The following is a 10,299-nucleotide window of genomic DNA, read 5'->3' on the forward strand; positions in this document are numbered from 1 at the left end:
CAGGAGTTACGCTTTTTTCAGCTAAGGTTGCAGGCTTGCCTTTAAGCTTTGTTTTTAGTAATTCTGAAGACTTCTATTAGCTGGATCAGGTGTATTTAATTAGGGTTGGAGCTAAACTCTGACAGTGTTAGTTTACTCAGTTGCTAACTCATGACACATAGCAACAGAGCTAAACGTTTTCCTATGTTGGACCTTCCATTTAAATTATAGCCTACTTTTACCTGATGATACAAGCATCTGTAAGAGCTGGGTTTGTGATGTTTGAGTTGGGGGAGGCGCGATGCATGAAAGGGGCTTTTGCAAAATATGATTTATTTTTGTAATTCCGCTGGGTGTCACTTCATCACCTTTCAGGAATGAAAAAAATGGCTGTCTATACAAGTGAGTCACTGAATCATTGACTCAACCAATTTGTTCAAAAACACTTATTCAGCAACAAAACAAATGAGTGTCTTAACGAGTGAGTCATCAAATCATTCACTCAATTTATTCAAAAACATTGACTCTCAAGAACAAAACAAATGACTGTCTATAATCAAGTTATTGAATTATTAATAAATGCAATCCATTAAAAAAAAAACATAAATCTGAAATTCCTTACTAAAATGAAGTTAAGTTTCATTAACAAAATTGGGGAGGGGCACGATCAAATTATCTATGCAATCAACATGTCATCAGCAATTATCACATACGCTCGGGATGGCCAGCATGGGTGCCAGAGGAGTTAACACCATTTGCTAAGGTGCGAAATGAACTGTTATGTTGGGGTGATGTTTGTGTCTTCCAGAGGCCTCTGCACAGTTGTCACAGCCATCATACATATGTTCTATCAATAGCACATTAGGCCATTTGGGAATTGTAAAGCTCAACATTTAAAAAAAAATATATTCTGCCATTTATTCTGAATCTTTTAAGATTATTTGCCACTCTTCAGCTGCAGACAGGATTGATCATGTTTTGAGGCGTGTCGTTTTTGCCTGTACTTTTCTTGGTCAGCAAAAAAAAAAAATATATATAATAATAATAATAATAATAATAATAAATAAATAAATAAATAAATAAATAAATAAATAAATAAATAAATATATATATATACACATACATACATACATACATACACACACATACACACACACACACACACAGTCGACTCACCTACAGTTTTCAGCATCCCTCCACCACTCCGACTCCTCACTCTTGGCTGGTGTACTCTGTAGGGGGAGTACTCTGGGTGCAGGCCAGAGACCGAGCCCTGAGCCCTCTTCTCAGACAGCACACCAAATGCGCATACCGTTTACTCTATCTGACTTATTTGTAAGTGTGAACTCGTGAATAAACATTTAAATGTTTAGGACATTTGCAATGTAAAAATGTACAGGGAGACTTAAATATAAAAATTCGACTCGTTAGGTAATGTTTTCTCATTAAAATCAGATAATTTCATATTAATTCAATAGAATTTGAGGGAATACTAAGGAATACTAATATGGCGGCACAGTGGCTTCAGTTTTTATGGCATCATGAGCAATCTAGTCATTAATAGTCAGTGCTCTAGCTACATTTTTGCAAAACTCCAAAAACATGCCTATTAATACAATTCACTGCAGTTTCCAGCTGAAATTAACAACTTTTATCCATTTTCACACAAATTATGTGAAAAGTATTTGAAACTAATACATTTTGATGTTTGTATGACCTAACAAGCTCCATATGTATGCTATGTACTATATAAGCTTGCTCTGTAGCTCACCTAGTACAGCATTGCACTTGCAACACTGTACACTTGGGTACAAGTCCTGTGAAACAAGAATAATGATAAAAGAGCTCAAACACTTGTAGAAGCAAGCTAAAGTGTCATGGTTGCTTTAACAAATGCGTTTTTATTTCATGTTAGCTTTTTTAACACTACCTTAGTTTAGTGTAGGAGGTATGCCATTTACAAATGCAACAGAGCATTAACTTTTTAACGCTACTCAACAGACATTTCATTTCCGAACTGCTGCGATATGTACAACAACCAACATAATAAAACAGTGGCAGAGTATAAAAAAACATGGCATGCTTGTGCAGTTATGGGACACTTCAAGATCAGATTATTCATGATTAGTTTAGTGAAGGGAAAAGACTCGGGAAAAACTGTTGTTAGAACCTGACAAATTAACACTAAATCAAGCTGTTGTATTTGCGCTGCAAGTGGAAGGCAATTGTCGAAATTGCTCGCTGATGTGCGCCACCCTGTGGACATCCCTATGCAGCAGCTCCAACCTGCATGCCACCCAGGCCACAGCCCCTTACCCACAGAAATAAGTTAAAGTATGGATGCAGGATTTCCAATGCATCTTGCACAGCTGTAGAGAAGCCAATGCAGTTCGAGTTTTTGTGGCAACTGTGGCTCTAGCTCCCCAAAATTGTCCTGCATGAGGGCAGACATGCAGGAATTGCTTTGCTAAAGTTTGCCAATTGGCTCCTGCATCACAAAAGAGATCCTTGCCTGCAGGTAGTGACTACACTGAGATGGCACGTATCAGCTGGCCAGGCAGCATTTAGGACATGTACTGTGTTGCTAGGTGAGTTGAGCCTTTCACATCTGATGGATACGGGCACTGTGACATCTTTGCTCATCGCTCATCTTTAGTCAAATATTGAGGCAATTCACCAAATCCCAGAACCCACTTCTGCCTCCAGGCGGCCTTGTGTCCTGAAATAACAGCCCTTTTTTTTCTGCCTCAGTAGTCCCAAACCACAACACCACTTCGCCAGTTACTAAAGAAAGAGGAGTCATGGAACTGGACTGCAGCGTGCTCTGACACCATCCGGACATTGAAGTCCCAGCTTACCACACCACCTGTCTTAGCCCACTTCAGCCCGGACAGTCCAGAGCTGTGCTGTCACAGGAGCAGGATAGGGTGTAAAGACCAGTAGCATTTGCCTCCAGAGCTCTGATCCCCATGTAACAGTGCTACTCTGTGGGGAACATGAAGCCCTCGCTTGCATCTGGGCAACTTAGAGATGGCACCACTACATCTACATGCTGCATTTACCCTTTGTACGAAACATCATTCTCTGACCATGCTCTTGTCAGACTCTGGCTCAGGTCATAAACCCCTTCATTTGCACAGATGGGGTGAGCCTAACCCTAACCCTAACCCTAACCCAGGCAGTATAATTACCAGCACAAATATACGCCGGGGAGGGACAACATGTTCACTGAACTCTTATCTCAATCAATTAATGCACCCACACCAACGGCCTCGCCTGGCAGTGATGACATGGAGCCTAAGCTTATCCAAAGGCTCCACACACCTCCAAGTGTCTGTCTCCTTAGAGGAGCTGCAGAGGGAATCCAAGTGTGACTCCACACTGACAAAACCGGTTCCACTCGAGAACCGGTTCTAAGTTTTATGAACCATCGATATTGTATGCCCTCGACATTAACGATTCCTCTTATCGATGCTCCTGCTATATTTTCCTGCATTGAATTTTTTTTTTAGCGGCCACCAAAGCGTTTTTTTGTCCTATCCATAAGTCTTATTTGATCGGTGAGTAATGTAGATGAACTGCTGCTCTTGTGACAGGGCGCATATTTAATTGAAAGAACGAGCAGAGAGAGAGACCCGGTCGCGCGCACTCTCTCTTCGGAGCAAGGCGAAAGTGTAAACAAGACTTCACCGTCTCCAAACTAAGCGCTGTCTTGCTCTCTCTTAATTATTAATGGCCGCGCGCATATTGATCAAAATAAAACGACATGATGGTAAAAGGTCGGAAGACCAAAGTTTCATGTGGAGCATTCGGAGATTTTTTTTCCTGAATTACTGCTGGGTGTGATTTGTGCTAAAATACGTTGCTTCATCTTCTCTGCATTCCGCACATTCAGCTGCCATAAAATCACACTCTAAATAAATGAAAAAACCTATCCAGTGATGTAATGTTTTCTGTGTTGAGACAAACCAACGCGTATGACACGTCCAATTCGCGAACTAATGACTCCAGAATTGATTTTAATGAATAGTTAAAACAACGGATCTTTCCAACACTGAACTCACAAGACGTCTGAATCAGTGTATAACTAATCGGTAACACTATACAAGAAGGTTCCATTTATTACATAAATTACATAAATAGTACAGTTTGCTTACTCAAGTGTAAGCTTTAAAACAAATAAAACCACTTAAAGAATCGGATCGATAAGCAGAATCATCAGTGGCATTGGCATTGATAAAATCTTATCAATTCCCATCCCTACTGACAACACTCCACACATATACGCTCGGGATGGCCAGCATGGGTGCCAGAGGAGTTAACACCATTTGCTAAGGTGCGAAATGAACTGTTATGTTGGGGTGATGTTTGTGTCTTCCAGAGGCCTCTGCACAGTTGTCACAGCCATCATACATATGTTCTATCAATAGCACATTAGGCCATTTGGGAATTGTAAAGCTCAAGCATGGATGCCAGGACCTGGTCTGGGGGCCAGGCATTAACAGTGACATTGAAGGGCTGGTCAGAGACTATAAACCTTGCCTCCTCTGTGGTAAGACTGGACAACCAGCTCCAACACATCTGCAGCCTGTTCCATGGCCATCTTGCCCACGAAAGCACCTTCAACTTAACTACACATTTATCGGGAAATTAATGGCCATGGAGTTCCTCATTATCATCAGTGCTTTCTGGTGGTTGTATACAATCTCCATTCTAAATGGCCCAAAGCTAATACTAGCCGAGACAGAATCAAAGTCAAAGCCTGCAACATTACTACTGACATTGAACCTCAGTCCACCTCTGTAGACTTCTCTACCACATGGCACCTGGGCATCAGGCAAAGCTGCTGTAACCAGAGGCGAATGAAGGACAACTTCGACAAGAGGCACAAGGTCAGGCATACTATGATAACAGTGCTTGACTGGGTTCGGTTCATAGACGTCACCGCAATAAATGGCATTGTTTTGGTCTAAACACCTCTAGGTGACCAGTTTGAGCAAGGGCTCATCCTGCATTCCTGAAAGACTTTATCACAGATGTTCAAGTATAGGTATTTAGCCATCTTTTCAACTACAGTTTAAGTTGAAACACGATTAATTTAGTTCTTTGTGTTCCCTATAAGCTGGGTAATTAATTAATCCTTACAAATCATCAAAAATGTATAACCTACCTGAAAATGGCACTCTTCTTGTATTTCATGTTAAATTGACCTATCTTAACTCACTACTATAGATAAATAGCTGTAATTCCAACTAACAAGTAGCCTACTGACATGCATCAGCTATTTGCATATTGAAAGGGTCTGTATGGATGACCCAACACACCATTCTTTCAGCTGGAACATTGCTGGATGTCCTCCTGATGCTGCAGAGAGCTTGTTGACAGTGCAGGCACACTCAACAGTCATCCTACCATTGTCTTGTAAAAACGGCCTGTCTGCTGTTGACAATTTGGAATGGCTGCCCACACCTCAGATTCTGACAAAAAATATTAGATGGCACATTTTGGAGTAGGAAATCCTTGGTTCATTTGCTGGTGTGTTTGGATGCGGTTGGTGTGCTTTTGTTTCTCGCTTCTCCAGAGGCGAGAACCCAAATACTTTGTTTATCTTCCCTCTTTCTCTTTAGATGCATGTCCAATCCTTCATGCATATGGTAAACACATAGACTCTGCCAAGAATCATAGAGAGGGAAACAGAGAGAGAAGAAGTGAGGGAGGAAGAAAATAAGTGCTTTTATGCCTTCATATATCTTGCATCAGTCCTCTCAGGTGTTGAGCAATGCATCGTTCACAATGAGATGGGGACGACGCAGACAGAATGAACCCTCCAATTCAGACAGACACTCCAAAAAGAGAGGCTCAGTTGGACTTAAAACCATGACACACATGCCCACACACACACACACACACACAGTGAAGCGCCAATCAACGGTAAGACATACCCGCACTCATTCCACTGGCTGGGCACAGAGGGGAATAATCCAATTGGAGTGGGACAGCGCTGTCATGGCGACGAAGATCTGGAGTGAAGGAGCTCTTCAATCAGAATATTCCCCACACGGCAGGCTCTACAACACTTGTTGGAGTGTGAGCATCAAGTATGCTTTTATTCCTGCAATAGAAGGGCATTTTTCTAGTTCGTAATATCAAAATATGATGAATAAAGGAGACCAGAGATAGTGGTCACACTTTTTACAACAGTGAAAATTTCTCAGGTTAGGCTTATGTTTGAAAGATAGGTACATCATAGATTATATATTTTTGTAAATTAAAAACACATGAAAACTGGCTCCAATAACATTTTTACTTTTCTTGACCTGAAATCCATGAATAAAATATCAATTTCCTGAGAACTCAGTTATCTTTCAGTTAAAATATCATAGTTTACTAATCACAGTGCATTAAGACAATTTTGTATGAATATATGAATAGTTTTCTGAAATGTTATGTCCAAATATCCATATTATTGTCACGGTGGCTGTAATGATGCACACAATAAAGGAGTAGAGAAACAAAAGTCTTTAATCAATAAATTAAACGGAAATAGCTGGAGAGACAATACCAGACAATGAAACAGAAACTGATGGCTTAAATACAAAGAGGCTGATTGACTGAAAAAGAAAAGGTGTTACCTAAGCTAATTAAGAACCAAGGAGATTAACAAGAAACTATGGAAAATGGGAACACAGAAACAAAAAAAATTCAGAACATAAATCTGAACAATGGATAAAGCCAGGTTCAAAATTCTTGTTTCATTTGGTTGACATATTAGAGTTAAATATTTTTGCACGTGCACACACACACACACACACACACACACACAGTCCTGTTTTTCCATTTAAAAACATGACTTCAAACTTGGTTTCGTATATACTGTATACGCAAGCTTCTACACAAAACAGCTATTATTATTATGAACTAATGAGGTAATAACCAGGGAGGAAATTAATCAAAGCTCCTAATTAAACATTCAGGGAATATTTCCACAGTATTGGAATAATTAAATGCCTACACCCCAAATTAATTTATAATGTATCTGTATAATGTAAACAAAGCCTTGGCATAAAAATCACAAGTGTTTTAAAATGTGCCTAAAAATTCCCCCTCACTGACAAACCAAGCACTGATTGAAACGTGCGCTTCAGCTTGATTTCAGCATCTTACCTTCTCCCATCCATAAACATGCAATGCTTTGTGCAAGGTCAGGTGGAGACAGACTCTCAAAAAGGTGAACACTGCTGGACCTCAGAGGCCAATATCCCACCACTGGAGACCATTTAACCAGCATTATGGAAATAGCAGACTGAATAAGTCTCTTTCTATAGCATTAAGAGGAAATAGAGAAAATATTGAAAAATAGAGAACACTTTACTGTTAATCAGTTCTACTTGCATATGAGCGAACTACTCCTCTGTGTGTGGGAGCCTACACTGAAAGCATATATCATATTTTTGTCTAGTTTTCCACTAAAAGTATCCAAACATACAAGATACACTGAGAATAAAAATGCCTAACATATTTCGACTTATTTTAAGAGAATACATATTGAATTAAGATTCAAGAACACTTTGCTTCTAAAGCTAAAGGGGTAAGAATAATTAACTTAATTCAATAAAAATTATCTGAAAACAAAGCATATTAAAAAGAGTTAAGAAACCAAAGTTAATTTATTAATATAGTTCATATATTATAGAAAATATAATCCTTAATATCTTAACATGCCAAAGGGATAACGATTAATTCATATATTCTCTGAAAACAATGTGTATTTGTCTTTCCCTCTCGCATTTTGTTCTTTCTCCTTAAAAGGGTGTAATAATGCCCTTTACACAAGATGTAAAATAAGTCTTTGACGTACCAAGAGTGTGTATGTGAAGTTTTAGCTCAAAATACCCCACAGATATTTCTATATAGCATGTTAAAGTTGTCACGTTTTGAGGGTGAGCAAAAACCATAGACAGTATATAAACTGGACACAGCGACCCCATTGGATTCAACGGAGGAAAGTGAAGTCAATTAGAAGCACTAACTTCCTGATGGTCGAGTTTACTGCGCAGACTCAAACTGAGCTTGACGACGTAGATGTGACGTGAGCAACCCGTCTGTCTTCTAGTAGCTGTGCCAAGCGAAATCTGAATCATTCCCTTCCGAAACTTGCAGAGATCGAGAGTGTGAGTAGGAGGTGTCCATGAGATAAGAGCAGGAGAAACTTTTGCTATGTATTCTGATTAATTACTTTGCCATTTTGCCTCCACGTCCCCCCGATTGCGCGCGAGCTTCTCCTCCTGTCCATACGGTAATTTCTCTACTGTGCGACAGAGAGTCGCGTGGTTATGATGCAATCGTTAGCCTATTTTTACAAAAACTGCTTCTACGGGGCCATAACGTAAGATACAAGGTAATGGAGCCTTTTATACATTTTCTTGTTTCTTTAGAAATAAATAATGGACAAATGGAGTCTTTAAACGCCTCAGATGTAAAGTTATTCGCTGTCAAAGTGACGCCAAAATGAATGGGAGTCAATGGGATGCTAACAGCAGGTGATGGTCTGATAGCCAATGGCGGCGCCCGGGGAAGCTTCAACATAACATGAAACGCTGCCCCCCTGGCAAAAACGCACCGTTTTTGTGTCTGTTCCTTTAAAATGAGTTGCTGCTCCCAGCAGAGAGGGCGGAGTTACAAGGGCTTGTGTCCTTTTACCTCACACAGACATACACTGGAAATTTCAAAAACGTTTAGCCTTTTATGTATAAACCGAAGTCAGAAATATGGAGAGACTCAAGAAGAAGTGACAACATAGAGAACATTTCTGAAGGGTTAGTTGGTGCATTTATGCAGCTTATGTGTAGTTATCTTCTAGTCATTGATTAGCATATTCTTTCTTGATAATCTATAAATCACATTCAGGGTGCGGGGTTTATGTAAATTCTAGGGTTGGTGATGTTACTAACCCGGGAGGAATGTCACCTAGTCCTTACCATCCATTTGTTGTAGTCCTTAAAAAGCAATTTCTTTAAAAGAAAATATCTTCCTTTGCTTTGAACTTTGAGCATTGTAACTTTGCAGATGTTGTTTATGCTCAAACAGCAACATTACACACTAACTAAAGTTTAAAAAATTAAATCGTATTCAACCACCCCTTTAAGCATAACTTTATTTATGCTTAAAACAAGAAAAATGTCAGATTTATAAATGATATAAGAAAAATAAAGTTATAAACCTTATGAATCAATCAATATATAATTAAAAAAAAATTTATTATATAAAGGGGTAAGAAAATTAAACTTAATTCAAGATATAATTCAATATAAAAAGCCTTAAATTCCCCCTGTGGTGAAAATGTTGTTTATGTCTATGCGGTGTTTTTAATATGCTTTAAGACAAACAATTTACAAATGCATGAGTCAACACCTTTGCTGAGTATTTTCTCCGTAAAACTGCAGTGAACAAAAGACATTCTCAAAATCGCGGTTTGAAATCGCTGGTGTTTCTGACGTCACAAACTATCTTGTAACCAATCACGTCAACGTGTGGATCTCTAAGCTGGTGTGAGTGAGTGGAGACAGGGCTAATTTGCATATTCATAGAACCGCATATATTAAATGAGGCAATGTAGTTACATTCAAGCTATTTTAAGGCATGAAGATTTTTTTCTCAAGGAAATTTAATGTCATTTTGGTGATCAAACATGAGTTTTAAGGGATACAATTATTGAGGGGGACTTTAATATAAACATTGCCAAAGGGGTAAGGAAAATAAACTTATTTCAAGATATAATATAGAATATCATCTATAATATTTTATGCAATTTTGCTTCACAAGTAAATATATCTTGTATAAGGATGTTTAGATGGAAATCAAGACAAAAATATAGATTTTTGCAGTGTAGAAAACTAATGTAACAGGCTAAGTTTTTATTACTTATTAATATTCTGCTCAAACAACTCATGAACAGCAACCAAACATTGACATTTCCTCACAACAGTTTTGACAACTATTTAAAGTTTATGAAATCCACTGACGAAAAGAGCCGTCAAAGAGTCAGGTTTCAGATTTGATCCATACTCCTTTGAGACCTTCTCACTGTCAGTCATTTGACAAGTCATCCTCAACCGTATGGCTATCAAGTATATTTCTATGGGGGAATTCTGCGCAGAGGCTGAGGGAGGGGCTGGACCCTTTGTACCTTTGACCGGTGAGAGTACAATCAAGAGGTATAACTCAAAAGAAAAAAGAGAGAGAAAAGGGCAGATGATGGGGTGGGCTGACATTAATGGATGAGTGAAGAGGACCTCTGAGGTTCGCTTATCTCACAAATGG

This window comes from Scardinius erythrophthalmus, assembly GCF_964197995.2.
Source record: "Scardinius erythrophthalmus genome assembly, chromosome: 12".
NCBI lineage: Eukaryota > Metazoa > Chordata > Actinopteri > Cypriniformes > Leuciscidae > Scardinius > Scardinius erythrophthalmus.